This window comes from Scyliorhinus torazame, chromosome 11, assembly GCF_047496885.1.
Source record: "Scyliorhinus torazame isolate Kashiwa2021f chromosome 11, sScyTor2.1, whole genome shotgun sequence".
Taxonomy (NCBI): Eukaryota; Metazoa; Chordata; class Chondrichthyes; order Carcharhiniformes; family Scyliorhinidae; genus Scyliorhinus; species Scyliorhinus torazame.
The window spans coordinates 69,929,090-69,948,746 of NC_092717.1; the positions used below are offsets into that span (position 1 = coordinate 69,929,090).

At 47.6% G+C, this 19,657-nt stretch overlaps 1 protein-coding gene across 2 annotated transcripts in view; it reads right to left on the bottom strand.

Moving 5' to 3' along the window:
• The window catches only part of LOC140385329 (reversion-inducing cysteine-rich protein with Kazal motifs-like), a 378,566-nt gene that overhangs the window by 327,099 nt on the left and 31,810 nt on the right, over positions 1–19,657 (bottom strand). The window contains exons 2-3 of one of the 2 annotated variants that reach the window (XM_072467390.1): positions 12,979–13,059; positions 8,051–8,167 (exon numbers count right to left, since the gene is read on the bottom strand). The gene's annotated coding sequence lies outside the window, so the exon portion shown is untranslated. The remainder of the gene's footprint in view (positions 1–8,050; positions 8,168–12,978; positions 13,060–19,657) is intronic. The other variant, XM_072467391.1, reaches the window with a different exon arrangement.

The following is a 19,657-nucleotide window of genomic DNA, read 5'->3' on the forward strand; positions in this document are numbered from 1 at the left end:
GTCTGGGAGCGCTGACCGAAAAATATGGGTTGCCCCAAGGGAATGCATTCCGGTATATGCAACTGAGGGCTTTTACGAGGCAACAGGTGAGGGAATTCCCGCAGCTCCCGACGCAGGAGGTGCAGGACAGAGTGATCTCAAAGACATGGGTGGGGGACGGTAAGGTGTCAGACATATATAGGGAGATGAGAGACGAGGGGGAGATTATGGTCGATGAGCTGAAAGGGAAATGGGAAGAAGAGCTGGGGGAGGAGATTGAGGAGGGGCTGTGGGCTGATGCCCTAAGTAGGGTAAACTCATCGTCCTCGTGTGCCAGGCTAAGCCTGATACAATTTAAGGTGTTACACAGGGCGCATATGACTGGAACACGGCTTAGCAAATTTTTTGGAGTAGAGGATAGGTGTGCGAGATGCTTGAAAAGCCCAGCGAATTACACCCACATGTTCTGGTCATGTCCGGCACTACAGGGGTTTTGGGTGGGGGTGACAAAGGTGCTTTCGAAGGTAGTGGGGGTCCAGGTCGAACCAAGCTGGGGGTTGGCTATATTTGGGGTTGCAGAAGAGCCGGGAGTGCAGGAGGTGAGAGAGGCTGATGTTTTGGCCTTTGCTTCCCTAGTAGCCCGGCGCAGGATACTGTTGATGTGGAAGGAAGCCAAGCCCCCGGGTGTGGAGACCTGAGGGGATCGGCTCAAGGGTTCACCAGGCGGTGGCAACCGTTCGTCGAAGACCTCACAGAAAGATAGAGGGAATGGAAAAGAAGAAGACAGCAGCAGCAACCCGGGCCGGGGGGGGGGGGGGGGGGGGAAGAGAACCAGAGGGATTCTCAGGGATGTTAATATATAAGTATAATATGTATAGGTTGTTGTTATAGATAATTGTATATTGGACTGTTAAAACATATTTTTGGAGAATATTTATCTGGGACAAGGCAGTTGCCATTTAGTTTTGTTTTTGTTTATATATTATTTATTTCCTGTTTATAAAACTGGCCATTGTTATTTATATTGTTATATTACTGTGTAAAGGATACACAATGTACTGTGATGATTGGCCAAAAATTTTCAATAAAATATTTTTTTTTTTTTAAAAAGGAAATGAGGCTATGACAGGTGAGGACCTTGAGAGGATTGTTATCAGTAGTGATGGGCAAGCTAATGGGGCTAAAGGTAGACAAGTCTCCTGGCCCTGATGGAATGCATCAGATGGCTAGGGAAATTGCAAATGCACTAGTGATAATTTACCAAAATTCACTAGACTCTGGGGTGGTCCCGGGGGATTGGAAATTAGCAAACGTGACACCACTGTTTAAAAAAGGAGGTAGGCAGAAAGCGGGTAATTATAGGTAGTAGGGAAGATGCTGGAATCTATCATCAAGGAAGAAATAGCGAGGCATCTGGATGGAAATTGTACCATTGGGCAGACGCAATGTCGTGCCAAACTAATTTAGTGGAATTTTTTGAGCACATTACCAGTGCGGTAGATAACGGGGAGCCAATGGATGTGGTATATCTGGATTTCCGGAAAGCCTTTGACAAGATGCCACACAAAAGGTTGCTGCTTAAGATAAAGATGCATGGCATTAAGGGGAAAGTAGTAGCATGGATAGAGGATTGGTTAATTAATAGAAAGCAAAAAGTGGGGATTAATGGGTGTTTCTCTGGTTGGCAATCAGCAGCTAGTGGTGTCCCTCAGGGATCAGTGTTGGGCCCACAATTGTTCACAATTTACATAGATGATTTGGAGTTGGGGACCAAGGGCAATGTGTCCAAGTTTGCAGACGACACTGAGATGAGTGGTAAAGCAAAATGTGCAGAGGATACTGGAAGTCTGCAGAGGGATTTGGATAGGCTAAGTGAATGGGCTAGGGTCTGGCAGATGGAATACAATGTTGACAAATGTGAGGTTATCCATTTTGGTAGCAATAACAGCAAAATGGATTATTATTTAAATGATAAAATATTAAAACATGCTGCTGTGCAGTGAGACATGGGTGTGCTAGTGCATGAGTCGCAAAAAGTTGGTTCACAGGTGCAACAGGTGATTAAGAAGGCAAATGGAATTTTGTCCTTCATTGCGAGAGGGATGGATTTTAAGACTAGGGAGGTTATGCTGCAATTGTATAAGGTGTTGGTGAGGCCACACCTGGAGTATTGTGTTCAGTTTTGGTTTCCTTACTTGGGAAAGGACGTACTGGCACTGGAGGGTGTGCAGAGGAGATTCACTAGGTTAATCTCAGAGCTGAAGGGGTTGGATTACGAGGAGAGGTTGAGCAGACTGGGACTGTAGTCGTTGGAATTTAGAAGGATGAGGGGGGATCTTATAGAAACATATAAAATTATGAAGGGAATAGATAGGATAGATGCGGGCAGATTGTTTCCACTGGCGGGTGAAAGCAGAACTATGGGGCATAGCCTCAAAATAAGGGGAAGTAGATTTAGGACTGAGTTTAGGAGGAACCTCTTCACCCAAAGGGTTGTGAATCTATGGAATTCCTTGCCCAGTGAAGCAGTAGAGGCTCCTTCATTAAATGTTTTTAAGATAAAGATAGATAGTTTTTTGAAGAATAAAGGGATTAAGGGTTATGGTGTTCGGGCCGGAAAGTGGAGCTGAGTCCACAAAAGATCAGCCATGATCTCATTGAATGGTGGAGCAGGCTCGAGGGGCCAGATGGCCTACTCTTGCTCCTAGTTCTTATGTTCTTATAATCAAAGACCCCCTCCCACCCGGCTTACTCACCCTTCCAACTTCTTCCATCGGGCAGGAGATACAGAAGCCTGAGAGCACACACGAACAGACTCAAAAACAGCTTCATCCCCACTGTTACGACTCCTAATTGACCATCTTATGGACTGACCTCATTAACACTACACCCTGTATGCTCCATCCGATGCCGGTGCTTATATAGTTACATTGTATACCTTGTGTTGTCCTATTATGTACTTTCTTTTATTCCCTTTTCTTTCCATGTACTTAATGATCTGTTGAGCTGCTCGCAGAAAAATACTTTTCACTGTACTTTGCCATGAATATTTACGGTGATTGATTCGAAAGGTGAATCCTTTTTTTTAATAAACATTTTATTGAGGTACTTATGGTTTTACAACAACAACAAAATTGTACATGAATTTATAAACATAGTGCAAAAGCCGTCTTCCTCTCTTACAGGTCCCACCTTTACTAACCCCCTGCTCTAAGCTAACCACCAGCCCCGCCCCCCGCCCTCTTCTGCTGATGGTTAATTTTCCGCAAAGAAGTCGACGAACCGCTGCCACTTCCGGGCGAGTCCTAACATTGACCCTCTCAAGGCAAACTTGATTTTACCCAAACAGAGAAAACTAGCCATGTCCGATAGCCAGATCTCCGACTTCGGGGGCTTTGAGTCCCTCCAAGCTAATAGAATCAGTCTCCGGGCGACCAGGGAAGCAAAGGCTAGAACGTCTGCCTCTTCTTGCAGATTCCCGGGTCTTCCGACACTCTGAAAATCACTACCTCTGGACTCGGTGCCACCCTCGTTTTCAACACTTTGGACATAGCATTTACAGTGCAGAAGGAGGCCATTCGGCCCATCAGGTCTGCACCGGCTCTTGGAAAGAGCACCCTACCCAAGGTCCTCACTTCCACCCTATCCCCATAACCCAGCAACCCCACCCAACACTAAGGGCAATTTTGGACACTAAGGGCAATTTATCATGGCCAATCCACCTAACCTGCACATCTTTGGACTGTGGGAGGAAACCGGAGCATCCGGAGGAAACCCACGCACACACAGGGAGGACGTGCAGACTCCGCACAGATAGTGACCCAAGCTGGGAATCGAACCTGGGACCCTGGAACTGTGAAGCAATTGTGCTAGCCACAATGCTACCGTGCTGCCCACATGACATCCCCAAATCCCTGCCAGAATCCCCTAAGCTTCGGGCATGGCCAGACATATAGACATGGTTCGCTGGCCATCCCGCACACCTTTCTATCTTCTACCCCAAAGAACCTGCTCATCCGGGCCACTGTCATGTGGGCCCAGTGAACGACTTTGAATTGTATCAGGCTGAGCCTGGCACATGTTGTGGACGCATTGACTCTACTCAATGCGTCCGCCCAGAGACCATCCTCTATCTCTCCTACCAACACCTCTTCCCACTTGCGCTTCAGCTCCTCGGTCTGCGTCTCCTCTGACCCCATGAGTTCCTTGTAAATGTCAGAAACCCTCCCTTCTCCCACCCACACTCTGGAAACTACCCTGTCCTGTATCCCCCTTGGTGGTAGGAGTGGGAAGGTTGAGACCTGCCTGCGTAGGAATTCCCACGCCTGCAGGTACCTAAATTCATTTCCCCTCGCCAATCCAAATTTCTCTTCTAGCTCCCGCAGGCTAGAAAACTCCCCTCCATAAACATATCACCCATCCTCTCAATCCCTGCTCTCTGCCATCTCCGGAACCCTCCATCCAACCTTCCCGGGGCAGATCAATGATTATTACAGATTGGAGACCACACCGATGCTCCCTCCGCCCCCACATGCCTCCTCCATTGCCCCCAGACCCTCAGGACCGCCACCACCACGGGGCTGGTGGAGAACCGTGCCAGCGGGAACGGCAGAGGCGCCGTTACATACGCCCCCAAACTGGTGCCCTTGCATGAAGCCACCTCCACACGCACCGATACCGACCCTCCCACCACCCACTTCCTCATCATGGCTATATTCGCCGTCCAATAATAATTACTAAAGTTCGGCAGCGCCAGCCAGCCAGCCCGCCCTCCCCCCGGCTCCGCTCAAGCATCCCTTTTTTACTCACGGGGTCTTACTCGCCCATACAAAGCCAGTGATCACCTTACTGACCCGTTTAAAGAAGGACCGTGGGATAAAGATGGGGAGACACTGAAACACAAACAGGAATCTCGGGTGGACCGTCATTTTCACTGTCTGCACCCTCCCAGCTAGTGACAACGGAAGCGGGTCCCACTTCCGAAAATTGTCCTTCATTTGGTCTACTAATCGGGCCAAATTTAACTTGTGTAGTCGTTCCCATTCCCGTGTCACCTGGATGCCGAGGTACCGAAAGCTTCTCCCTACCACCCTCTAAAGGTGAATTCTTAATAGATGGCAGGCTGGTAAAATAGTTAAGTGTTATAACCTGCCTACTTACCATTGGCTGGGGACTAATGACTATCCCACAATCCTGTGGGAGTATGAGCTTCCCCAATGAGGGGGCGGAGAAACCACTAGTAAACTCCTAGTATAAATAAAGCTGGGCAGTTCAGGAACCAGCAGGAAGGAGTATGTAGCAAGGGAAGTTACTGCTACTGTTATGTATATATGTTAGAGTAAATAAATGTTATTACTTTGTATCCTTAAAACTCGTGCTGGATTCTTCGTGGCCCTTACAAAATTAAGGATGTGGAAAAAAGAGGTTTTATCTCATGTTCTTAAATGCCTAAATTAGTCCCTTTATGACATAAAAATTTAGGGACAGAGAGAGCACCAGATTGACCATGCTAGAAGCTGTGATTCTGAGGGAGGCCAGACTGAAGAACAGGACTGCCTGGGATCAAGCAATTATACTGTTAGAGCTATGAGCTAATTAGCAATACACCAAAGTATACATTAAACTCAACAGATTTGTTAGGTAAAGCTATTAACTTGTCAACTATGCAACAAGTCCAACTATATATTAACCCTGCCAACTTTTGTGTTGTTCTTGGACATTGAACTTAACATAAATTTGTACAAAGTAGAGTTCAGCTGAAGCGATAAAATACACTTGAACTTCCATTATTCCCATTGGGCAAATGATTCCATATCGTTAATAAAATACAATCAAGAATCTCGCGTACACTTTTGACAACCCTAAGATGATGTTTATTGTGTTATCAGTTGTTTTGCTTTGTTTTTGAGACAAAGTGTGTTCTACGGGGTGGCACAGTGGTTAGCACTGCTGCACACGGCACTGAAGATCCGGGTTCGATCTCGGCCCAGGTCACTGTCCGTGTGGAGTTTGCACATTCTCCCCATGTTTGCATGGGTCTCACCCACACAACCCAAAAGATGTGCAGGGTAGGTGGATTGGCCATATCTTTTTATTAAAACAATAGAAAATATATACAAGGCCAAACGGTACAAACACTAATTTTGTGTTGGAGAAACAGGATACCCTCCCCTCAGTACCAACGTACGGGGAGGGGGGTGGATACTCCGATTCTTAAAACAGTTCACAACACAGTTGTACAAAAAACAAATTGTACAAGCACTAAACTTTGCGCTGGAGAGACCAGATACCCTCACCTCTGTACCAACGGAAGGGGAGGGTGGGGAGAGAGGGGAAAGCAGGGTGGTGGGGGCAGAGTCGGGGCGTTGGCGGAGGCCAATCGGACACTGTCTGAACTATCTACGGAGGCAGAAAAACAAAAGAACCTTCAATTGTATGTGCTAGATTCCGGAAGTCCCCCAGAGGGGGTGAGGGGCGACACAGTGTCAGGCACGAGTGAGCCCTGCATCCTACTGCAGAGAGCCTCACGTGTACCCTCCGCTCCAGACACTGGGCAGCTGACACCTTCGGAAAGTCGCCCTCCGGGCCCGAGTCCTCCAGCACACTGAGTGCAGCGGGCGACACGGGCCCACCAACCAACCCAGGGCCTGCCTTGATCCCACCACCGGGATCATTGACAGGCGGGATCTCCTCAGGCTCCTCCCGGAGTCCCGGGCCAGTGTGAGGTGGTGGTGCAGATGCCTGCTCCGCCCCCGCCGCCTGGTCACCAGAAGGCCCCGCAAATAGCTCCGGAAACAGGTCCGGGATGGTGGCAGAGGTGTCCGAAGACAGCGGTTGGGACAGAGGGTCTTCCAAACTATAACCCGCTAAGAACCTAGGAAGCAGGGGTTATCGCTGACCCCCTCCCACTGAGAAATTGAACAAGTCCGGGGTGCTAAATTGTACTGGGTGGAACGGGCCCTCTAGGTCCTGTCTGTCCCTGAAGCACCCTGCTCGGGGGACAGCGGCAGCTGCTGGGATTGCCTCACTATCCCCCCACCTCGTTTCTTTCAGGGACTGGTCATGACATCAATGGAAAAGAACCTGGAGTGACGCCGTTAGCGGGGGGAGAGGGTCACACACCGGGATACCTCTATCTCTGGAGGCCCCTCCAGGCTGACTCCTTGTCCCTCAATGCTTTTCTCCAGAATTTGTAGCTGGGACAGAGCAGCCTCTGGTTCGAGGTCGCGCACCTCACTACCGCCATCCACAGGGGCCTGCGCAGAAGTGTCGCCGGGTCCCACATCCGATGGCGAAATGTCACCGGGCTGAGGGTGTTGCTGGGTGATGGTGGGGTGAGGCGTAACGGCTGCACCCGGGTCAGTAGCCAGGGGCACTGGGTCAGTCAGGGTCAGAGGGTCAGAAGGGTCCAAACCTGACCACTGACGAATTGCCCTGCTGGTCTTCCTCTCAGCCTTCCGGCCACGCAGGTGTCCCCTCACCTCCACGCCAGTGGAAGTAGAGAGGGTGGCGGCACCATCAGCGGCAGTGTTTAGAGGTGGCCATGCTCAATAGCCCCTTAATTGGAAAAATAAATAATTATGTACTCTAAATTATTTTTAAAAAAGTGTGTTTTACAGTTCTATTCTATGCAGCATATTCATTCATGCAATAGTACACTGTCTCATATGAAAGATGGTTGATTGACATAAGGTTACATAATTTGGATCAGTTAAAAGTTAAACTTTAAAGCTAAATCTTAGACACCTAGCAAGCCCAACACAGATAACAAATTTCCAGATTGCTCTTTAATGGTGAGGGTGAAAAGACTGCTCAATGATTTCAGATTAATATTTCTTACAATTTTACCACTAGTGTTCCAACATCATTCAAGTGAGACTTAAACTATTTTTGTTAATAGTGCAACTGAGAAAGGAGCCATGGGATCCCAAAAGTCTGTAACTTTGGTTCAATGCAACGACATATGCAGTAATAACCTGAAATCATCAGGAAGCAAAGATTAGGGACAATTTTGTTTCAATTATAAAGGTAGTTGAAATTAATTAAACTTGGTAAGTAAACTGTTACAAACCTGATTTGGCCCAATTTCTCTAATCTACAGCCTATGCACACGAATGTCCTCTACATTCGCCTACGATGGAGAATTACAAGGCAGTTAGTCTCTGCGGGTCCCATTTACCTTCTTGCTCTGTAATGCAGAAATAAAATTTGTAAAATACATTTCTTCTTTCATGTTATTTGTTTGCTTCCCTTTGATCACTTCAACCACCACTTTTTATTTCTATCCCTTTTCACATTTGTTATTTTGTTCTGTTTTAAAGTCTTCTCCTCTCATTCCATGCTCTGAAATGCCCTGTAACATTACCCAAAATGGAAATCTGGTTCATTCACTATCATCACTCCCAGGAGACTCACAACTGGACGGAGTGACTTATTGGTATCCATTTTCTCTTTCCATGAATGTGCTTTCTCAATATCTTTTGCTGGTACAGAACCGGAGTATTGAATGCAAAAAATGGGCACAGAAAAGTGGTATACATATTTTTTTCATCCATTTCAATTGCTTGTACTCTTTACATTTCTCCATAAGAGAGAGTTTCCCACATCATCCAAGTTGCTTACCGATCAAAGGGAACTGGATGAGACTAGACCAACTAACCTGTCAAGATGGTTAACTGTACGATTGTATTACGCAAAGGTTTTGACAGTTCATATGAAAACATTTTTAAGCTATCATAAGGATTTGCAATACATTCCCTTTTTATAAGGGTGTGTGTCAAAATCTGGCTGATTTAGAAAAATATGAATTGTTAGCTTTAGCCAAAGGGAGTTTGATTAATATCTAGACCATTCAGGAGCGAAATCAGGAAATATTTTTCCTCTGCACAAAGGGTAGAGAAAATATGGAAAACTCTTCCCCACAAGACAATAGTAATGCTGGGTGAACTGAAATTTTCCACACGGAGGTGGATAGATTTCTATTCAGAGGTCAACGGATATGGCTAAAAGGCTGGTAAATGGATTGAGGTATAGAACAGCCATTAGAATAAAATGTTGGTACAAATTTGAGGGACTGGATGGCCTGATCTTGTTCCTATGCACTTCAAAATAAATGTAATTAAGAGTCAGTTCACAAGTAATACATTTGAGCAGCCATTTTGTCTCATTTCGTGAACTCTCTCTTAAAAGTAATATTAATGCCACATGTATTAACTTGGTCAAAGGTTTTCCTAACCACAGGAGTCCAGCTATAGCATACTCTAGCAGCAGGTCCAATTTTGTTCCAGCAATATTTTTCTTTGGATAAAAAACTATTTGAAATGCATTGTTTAATAGGATAATGGAAACAGGTTCAAGAGCAGCTTTCGAAAGGGAACTGGATAAATATTTGATGATTAAAATATTGCAGTGACAATTATTATATGATTCGATGATAAATTAAAGAATAAGATTTTGGGAGCAGATTGGAAGGCTGAGTAGGTCTTTTCCTGTGCCCACGTGTACCAAAGCACTACATTAAAATAAGATGTACAAGCCAGTCCATGGACAAAGCTAGTTTGAGATGCACTAATATTATTCCTGATGTCAGTAGAATGATAGTAATTTCCAGTTAAAAGAAAAATTGGAAATCAATGTTTGTTGAGAGTTCAGGATTAAGTTACCAAATAAGGAGTGACCAATTACACATGATGGTTCGATTCACTAACTCCTGACACACCTGGCAAGATCAAGGCGACTCTCATCATTGTTTCCATGTGCACCACTTTAATTCATGAGACTTAAATTGTTTGAATGCAATTAATCATGAAGCAACGCTTCAAAACAAGTGGTGCACATCTGGGCAAAAGGACCATTTAGTTGCCATTTCCAGTTAAGTTTAGGTTTATCAATTTACAGAGGCATGTCCACAGGCGTGGGGAATAGTCAGTGATCACAGCCTGAAAATCTGATATGGCTGACAACTATACTACTGACTTCAAACCAGTACATATCCATTTTTAACTCCAGAACCAAATTCAGAAGCTTAGAAATTGAAGTAGGGAGATCTCATGGTGCCCTCAACAGCATTCATCCCCTCAGTCATTATGACTACATTGAAGAAAAAAAATAGATTACCTGGTTATTTGTTTCGCTGCAATTGTGGAATCTTTCTGTTCTGCAAACTCTGCATACATAACCTACATAGCAACTGCACCTACAAGCAATTTGCATGAAGCATTTTTAAAGGCATTCCTCAACGATGTGATAAGGTACTAGACAAACGCAAATCTTTTCTTCCTTACTTTCTTTACTTTTATTTTCTTCAACGGTAACTTTAACAACCAGTTTGGTGAACAGAAAAGGAACTTGGGCTATGCTAATCTTAAGAACTGCCTTGTGTCCAGTGGAATAAAAATGGCTGTTGCCATCAGACTCAAATTATAGGATACTGCTAAAACTGTTACCCAGGAGGTTTGAACTAAAGGCGAGGATAGCAACCTTTAGTAATGCTGCCCAAGACGGAGTCAATTCTGAGACACTGGTCTTTGAATGTGAGGTCCTGTATTGTGTACAAGTCTGATCTCTTGAAATTCACAAGAATCAGGAGGGAGCAAACGTTGACATTGAAGGAGTAAAAAAACTTAAAGCATGCAAACATTTTTTATCCACAGAAACCATCGTAATGTTGCATGAACTTAAGATTGAGGAGAAAGATCATCCAGACCACTGAACCTACTCCATTATTCAATAAGGTCATTACTGATCTGCCTCAACCCCCTTTTCCAGTCCATTCTCCATATCCTTTGATTTGCTGAGAGATCAAACATAGAAACATCTTGCAAACAACAAGAAAAATGAGTGCATAGTGGATACAAAGATGGTCAGTGAATGGAGTCATTCTATTATCTCGAGGTTTTGCTGGTATTATCCAGAGTGCACCAGGTTGCTCCTCATTTCTAACCCAATTGATATATTGATATTAAAGTGGTGGAAGGGGCAATACAATGCTGGTACTCAGTGTCAACGCTAGTGTGCACCCTCTAAAAGTACTCAGGATACTGGAAACTGTCTGTCCCACAACGCTTTACTAACTGGGACAGTGCATAGCAGCACAGCCAATATGGAAGGAAGAGGCAGAAGACAGTCACTGAGCAGATAGTAGTGTGTTTCAAATATGCAGACAACAAAAAGGAACGAAACCAGTTTGAGCGGAGTGAAAATACTTGCAGTTTCAATGGTCTCAACTATACGCCCTAAAACAGTTACTTTGAGACACTTTTCAATGTGCAGGTTATTTAGTAAACATGTCAACCATTAGTCAGTTTTGAATTTCCCTAGCTAGAAAGGAAACAACATGCCTTTATAGTCTGTTAAAGACCTCAGGACTTCCCAAAGCATTTTACAGCGAACTGAAGTTCTTCGCAATGCAGTCACTTTTCTAATGTAAGAAATCCAGCAACTTCTTTGTGCACAGCAAGCTCACGCATCCTGCAATGTCATAATGACCAGAATATGTTGTTTAGTGATATCGATTGAAGAATAACTCCTTAATCTTCTCTGAAGCAGTGCCATGGGATCTTTTACATTCACCTGAGAATGCAGACAGAACCTCAGTTCAACGTCTCATCGAAAGATCCTCTGATGAAGGAGCTGTGCTCCAAAGCTAGTGATTTGAAACAAACCTGTTGCACTTTAACCTGGTGTTGTAAGACTTCTTACTGTGTTCATCGAAAGATGGCATCTATGACTGTGCGCCTCTCCCTCAGTACTACATTGATTGCCAGCCGAGATTTTTTATTTAAGTCCTTGAGTGTGACTTGAAGTCTTATCAAATAACTAACCTTAAAATTTTTGTTGGATAGCTCACTGACAAATGGCATCACCCGTGCTGTCATAAGCCATATCGGTTCAATTTCTGTCCTCGACAATTTTGCTGATATCATCCATCACCTTGTATGCAAAATCTGAACCTGTCCTAATGAGCACAGCCACAGCTTTCACCCACAGCTAGGTCCACATTCCAATCACCCTGTCCTCACCAAGCTTCACTGTCACTTAATGACTCAGCAAACGGACCAAGCTTCTCAACCATGGCTTTAGATTCCTGCATGTTCTCATTCCATCCTAATTCAGCCATCCTCTACAGCACTCACTTCTTGCACTCACTTTACACATGTCTTGACCCATATTCCGTGACCACTGGCCATCAATTGGGATGCTCGCCCTCTCCTTGGTCACTGTCACCCTAAATCCTTCTCATCAAAAAAGTACTTTTGACCTAGAAAAACATTCTCTTTCACCCTTCTGACCACCCCCTTGGAGTACATAGTTATTACATAGAATTTACAGTGCAGAAGGAGGCCATTTGGCCCATCGAGTCTGCACCGGCTCTTGCAAAGAGCACTCTACCCAAGGTCAACACATCCGCCCTATCCCCATAACCCCATAACCCAGTAACCCCACCCAACACTAAGGGCAATTTTGGACACTAAGGGCAATTTATCATAGCCAATCCACCTAACCTGCACCTCTTTGGACTGTGGGAGGAAACCGGAGCACCCGGAGGAAACCCACACACACACGGGGAGGATGTGCAGACTCCACACAGACAGTGACCCAAGCCGGAATCGAACCTGGGACCTTGGAGCTGTGAAGCAATTGTGCTATCCACAATGCTACCATACTGTTTGTACTTGATTGCTATAGAAATATAAATAGTTAGCCTCATTGAAAGTGCATTATAAATGTTTCAAAGAAGCACAGCTACATTAACAAACATTGGATTAAGTAAGAATGATCAAAACAAAGTAGTACAAGGAGGAATGAACAATCGGCAAACATCCAAGCAATCAAATTTCTATCTTTCCTAAACTAGCAATAAAATTCGACCAAATAATTTCTTCACAGTTTTAGACTGTCAAGTTTCCTTTCCCACTCAAGCAATGTGAACAGCTAAAGCAAAAATCAGCAGAAATTTGAAAAATAGTTTTGGGAAAAAAGAAATCACTATAAACTTACCCATTAAACTGGCTTCTTGTCAGAAATGTCTGCAATGGTCAACATAGGCATTTCCTTATGTGCTCGATTGAGAATTTTCACCTGGTATAGCAAGGGAATGAAAAATGCATCAGAGAAGATATAGCTTCACCATGTGAAAATGGACCGTGACATCAGGTAGAAAAAAAATTACACAATTAATAAAAACCATATCGCAAATGTAATCCAAAAAAATCAAATCCCAGCATGTATATTGTCAAAATAATTCAAGATTTTTAATGGATGGAAGATGTGTTTGGGGCTGAAAGATTTTATTTGCATTGTTGAGAGGAACTAATATTTGTGCTCAGACCAGATGGGGATTTTGATGAGGCACTTTTGATTTTGATCTCAGGCACTGCAGAAGATGGCCAGACAGCCAGATCTGGAAAATGGTGATGACTACCTTTTTCTATGGTGATCATTGTAGACTGTTATGGGCCAGGGTTTAGAGAACCCCGAAGTGCATCATGGAGTTCACCTGACCCACAATTATGGTATGGGGAGCACACGGCCCACTCTACAGGTGTGGTACAGCAGAAATGGAAAGTATTTTTTAAAGCAAAACAATGTTTATTCTATGAACTCAAGTTAACCTTTTTAAGACATACAGTGAACATCTTAGCAACCATTAATTCAAATACAACCCCAAAGTAATCCTAAGTAATCCTTAAGCTGTCCTTTTAACATCCATAAGACTTTTAAAAAATCTTTAAACAGAAGCACATCAGGTTAAAGTCACTACTGAGAGCAGTTATTAGTTTTAAATCACCAAAGGGTCGATTTACAGTCTTTAGATTACAGAGAGGGAGAGAAAAAACCCTTTGGGCTGTGACTGCAGCTATCCAGCTCTGAAAACGAAACAAAAACACACCCTGCAGCAAACAGCCTAAAACGAAAGTAAAAAGCTGACAGACAGCCCAGCTCCACCCACACTCTGACATCATTGATAAACACCCCTTTCTTAAAGGTACTCTCACATGACACCTCCCCCCAAGAAAAAAAAATAAACCATCAACTTGAAGATAATTTCATTTTTCACCCTTTTCACTATCCTTTAAGAAATGCACACGATAAATATACTTTTTTGTTTCAAAAAAAACAACACACGCAATCAGATATAATAATATAGTCCATTTTTGTTGGTCTTCTTCCAACTGGACTCCTTCTCGATTGACAGTCTCTTTGAACAAGAAGGTCTCTGCACGATCCGTCCATTTCATTACGCCTCGGTATTTCTCTTTAAAGTCAGAGACTTTAGACTTCCGGTTGCAGCTATGCGGAGCTAAGCCGCACGATTCGGCAGCTCCCGCTATTACGGACTTTCGGGCTCATTGGAGTAGCTCCAACGGAATTTTTTTTGAAGACAATCCGTGGGGAAGGGAAGAGAGAGGTCCCCTTCCAACCTTTATGGACCAGACCAGAAGTGCAACAGCCAAAAAAGCAGCATTGGAGCAGCGGGAGAAGCGATGGGAAAAAAATCAAAATGGTGGCGGCCGGGGACAAAGCGGAGTGCGGGCCGGAGCTGCAGGAATTCATCAAGCGCTGCTTCGAGGAGCTGCGCAAGGAGATGCTGGCGCCTATGCTGGCGGTAATTGAAGGACTAGGGATAACCCAGAAGGCCCACGAGGTAAAGATCCAGGAGGTACAGAAAAGAGTCAGTGAGAATGAGGACGAGCTCTTGGGCCTGGCGGTGAGAGTGGAACAGCACGAGGCGCTACACAAGAGGTGGGCGGGAAGACTCGAAGACCTGGAGAACAGGTCGAGGAGAAAGAATCTGCGGATCCTGGGTCTCCCAGAAGGAGTGGAGGGGGCCGGCATACGCGAGCACGATGCTCGGGCGATGATGGGCGCGGAGGCCCCTTCGAGGTCGCTGGAGCTGGACGGGGCACAACGGGTGCTGGCGAGGAAGCCCAAGGCAAATGAGCCGCCAAGGGCGATGGTGGTGAGATTCCACCGATTCACAGACAGAGAGAGGGTTCTGAAATGGGCCAAGAAAGAGCGGAGCAGCAAGTGGGACAATGCAGAGATCCGAATATACCCGGACTGGAGCACGGAGGTTGCAAAGCGGAGAGCAGGTTTCAACCGGGCCAAAGCGGTGCTGCATCGGAAAGGAGTGAAATTTGGAATACTGCAGCCAGCGCGGCTGTGGGTCACATACAAGGACCAACACTATTACTTTGAAACGCCTGAAGAGGCGTGGACCTTTATACAAACCAAAAAGTTAGACTCTAACTGAGGGTTTGTGAGGGTGGGGGGGAAGTTTGAGGTCTGATGTGTGATGGTTGTTGTATATAGGGGGTCAATCACGCACAGGAAATGTTACATGGGCTGGGGGAAAGAGACAAGGCCGCAACAGGAGCTGCGCCAGAGGGGGCGGGGCAGGCTTTGGAAAGCACGGGGTTTTTCCCGCGCACGGGAAGAAAGGCGGGAAAGGGAACGAAGGAACACATATTGATTGGGAGACTCCCACACGGGGAGGTCAAAGGGACGGCGGGGGAAGCCAGGGTCAGCAGGTGTCAGCTGACTTACGGGAGTGATATGGGGGGAGCAAAAAAGCTAGACAGGGGTCTAGCGGGGGGGGGGGGGGGGGGGGGGTTGCTGGGTGAGAAGAGCCCCTCCAATCCGGCTGATAACGTGGAAGTGAGGGGCCTGAATGGGCAGGTGAAGAGGGCTCGAGAGTTCATGCACTTAAAGGGACTGAAGGCAGACGTGGTCATGCTCCAAGAGACACACCTGAAGTGGCGGACCAGGTCAGGTTGAGAAAGGGATGGGTAGGACAGGTATTACACTCGGGACTGGACGCGAAGAATAGAGGGGTGGCAATATTGGTGGGAAAGCATGTGTCATTTGAGGCCAAGACTATCGTAGTGGATAATGGAGGGAAATATGTGATGGTGAGTGGTAGGTTGCAGGGGATGTGGGTGGTGTTGGTAAATGTATACGCCCCGAACTGGGATGATGCTGGATTCATGAAGCGCATGTTGGGGCGCATTCAGGACCTGGAGGTAGGAGGCCTGATAATAGGAGGGGACTTCAATACAGTGTTGGACCCAGCACTGGACCGCTCCAGATCAAGGACTGGAAAGAGGCCGGCAGCGGCCAAGGTGCTTAGGGGGTTTATGGATCAGATGGGGGGGGAGTGGACCCATGGAGGTTTGCAAGACCGCAGGCCAGGGAATTTTCTTTCTTCTCCCACATGCACAAAGCCTACTCCCGGATAGATTTTTTCGTTCTGGGCAGGGCGCTCATCCCGAGGGTGGAGGGGACGGAGTATTCGGCCATAGCCGTTTCGGATCACGCCCCGCACTGGGTGGAACTGGGGCTGGGAGAGGAGAGGGACCAATGCCCGCTGTGGCGGCTGGACGTGGGACTGCTGGCAGATGAGGTGGTGTGTGGGAAGGTGAGGGGGTGTACCGAAAGGTACTTGGAGGCCAACGACAACGGGGAGCAGCGGGTGGGGGTGGTATGGAGGCGTTGAAGGCGGTGATCAGGGGAGAGCTAATTTCCATCAGGGCTCATAGGGAGAAGACAGAGGGCATGGAAAGGGAGAGGTTATTAGGGGAGATTTTGAGAGTGGACAGGAGATACGCAGAGGCCCCGGAGGAAAGATGACTTGGGGAAAGACGACGGCTCCAGACGGAGTTTGACCTGTTGACCACAGGGAAGGCGGAGGCACAGTGGAGGAAGGCGCAGGGGGCGACCTACGAGTATGGGGAAAAGGCTAGTCGGATGCTGGCACACCAGCTCCGTAAGAGGACGGCAGGCAGCGAGGGAAATAGGGGGAATCAAAGATGGAAGGGGAGCCACGGTTCGGAGTGCGACAAAAATAAACAAGGTATTCAAGGCCTTCTTTGAAGAGCTGTACAGATCCCAGCCCCCAACGGGGGAAGAGGGGATGAGACGATTCCTAGACCAACTGAGATTCCCGAGGGTGGAGGAGCAAGAGGTGGCTGGTTTGGGGACACCAATTGGGTTGTAGGAGCTGAGCAAGGGTTTGGGGAGTATGCAGGCGGGGAAGGCCCCGGGGCCGGACGGGTTCCCGGTGGAGTTCTACAGAAAGTACGTAGATCTGTTGGCCCCGCTACTAGTGAGGACCTTTAATGAGGCAAGAGAGGGGACCCTGCCCCCGACAATGTCGGAAGCGACAATTTCTTTGATCCTAAAGCGGGACAAGGATCCACTGCAATGTGGATCGTACAGGCCGATCTCGCTCCTCAATGTGGATGCTAAGTTGTTGGCAAAAGTGCTGGCCACGAGGATTGAGGACTGTGTCCCGGGGGTGATCCACGAGGACCAGACGGGATTCATAAAGGGCAGGCAATTAAACACTAATGTGCGGCAGCTCTTAAACGTGATAATGATGTCATCGGAGGAGGGAGAGGCGGAGATAGTGGCAGCTATGGACGGGGAAAAGGCCTTTGACCGAGTAGAGTGGGAGTACCTCTGGGAGGTGCTGCATAGGTTTGGGTTCGGGGGAGGGTTTATCATTTGGGTTGAGCTCCTTTACAGAGCCCCGGTGGCGAGTGTAGTGACGAACCGGCAGAGGTCGGAGTACTTTCGGCTGTACCAAGGAACGAGGCAGGGGTGCCCCGACGCCCTGTTGTTTGCATTGGCGATCGAACCCTTGGCCATGTCATTGAGGGAGTCTAATAAATGGAGGGGGGTGGTCCGAGGGGGAGAAGAGCATCGGGTGTCGCTATATGCAGATGACCTGTTGTTGTACGTGGCGGATCCAATGGAGGGGATGGTGGCGGTCATGCAGACTCTAAGGGAGTTTGGGGAGTTTTCGGGCTATAAGCTCAATGTAGGGAAGAGTGAGCTCGTTGTATTACAGGCAGGGGACCAAGAAAGAGGGATAGGGGACCTACCGCAGAGGAGGGCGGCGGGGAGTTTTCGGTATCTGGGGATCCAGATAGCCAGGAGTTGGGGGGCCCTACATAAACTGAATCTGACGAGGTTGATGGAGCAAATGGAGGAGGACTTCAAAAGATGGGACATGTTACCGCTCTCGTTGACGGGTAGAGTGCAGTCGGTCAAAATGGTGGTCCTCCCGAGGTTTCTGTTTGTGTTTCAGTGCCTTCCCATTGTGATCACCAAGGCCTTTTTCAAGAGAGTAGGCAGGAGTGTAATGGGGTTTGTGTGGGCGAATAGGACCCCGAGGGTAAGGAGAGGGTTCCTGGAACGAAGTAGGGACCGAGGAGGGTTGGCGCTGGCAAACCTAGGGAGCTATTACTGGGCAGCAAATGTGGCGATGATCCCCAAGTGGGTGATGGAAGAAGAGGGGGCGGCATGGAAGAGGATGGAGATGGCGTCCTGTAAAGGAACGAGCCTGGGGGCATTGGTGACGGCACCGCTGCCGCTCTCGCCGACAAGGTACACCACGAGCCCGGTGGTGGCGGCAACGCTAAGGATCTGGGGTCAGTGGAGACGGCACAGGGGTGCAATGGGAGCCTCGGTGTGGTCCCGGATCAGGGGCAACCACCGGTTTGTCCCGGGGAGGATGGGGGGTTCCAGAGCTGGCATCGGGCGGGGATTAGAAGAATGGGGGACCTGTTCATTGACGGGACGTTTGCGAGCCTAGGGGCACTGGAGGAGAAGTCTGAGATACTCCCGGGAAATGCTTTTAGATATATGCAGGTGAGGGCGTTTGTGAGGCGACAGGTGAGGGAATTCCCGTTGCTCCCGGTACAAGAAATTCAAGATAGGGTGATCTCCGGTGTGTGGGTCGGGGAGGGCAAGGTGTCGGCAATACACCAGGAGATGAAAGAGGGGGAAGCGCTGGGAGAAGAGTTGAAGGGTAAATGGGAGGAGGAGCTGAGGGAGGAGATCGAGGAAGGTCTGTGGGCTGATGCCCTAGGTAGGGTTAATTCCTCCTCCTCGTGTGCCAGGCTCAGCCTGATACAATTTAAGGTGGTTCACAGAGCTCACTTGACGGGGGCGAGGTTGAGCAGGTTCTTTGGGGTAGAGGACAGATGTGGAAGGTGCTCAGGGAGCCCGGCGAACCATGTCCATATGTTTTGGTCATGCCCGGCACTGGAGGGGTTCTGGAGATGAGTGGCGGGTGCAGTATCTCAGGTGGTGAAAGTCCGGGTCAAGACAAGCTGGGGGCTAGCAATATTCGGAGCAGTGGACGAACCGGGAGTGCAGGAGGCGAAAGAGGCCGGCATTCTGGCCTTTGCGTCCCTAGTAGCCCGGCGACGGATCTTGCTAATGTGGAAGGAGGCGAAGCCCCCTAGCGTGGAGGCCTGGATAAATGACACGGCTGGGTTCATAAAGCTGGAAAGGATTAAGTTTGCCTTGAGAGGGTCTGCGCAGGGGTTCTATAGGCGGTGGCAACCGTTCCTAGACTATCTCGCGGAGCGTTAGAGGAAGGTCGGTCAGCAGCAGCAGCAACCCCGGGGCGGGGGGGGGGGGGGGGGGGGGGGGGGGGGGGGGGGGCAGGAGGGGAATGGGGGATTGCTTGGGGGGGGGGGATGAGCAAGAGATAACATGAAGGGTTGGGGAAACTGGCACATGCGGGAGAGAGCCAGTGTATAAAGCTATGTAAATATACCATTTTGCCATGTATATATCTTGCTCAGTGCGATTTCTTGTTATTTTGTTACGGGGGGAGGGGTGTTATTGTTTGTAAGGGAGAAAAATTTTGTTTAAAAACTTT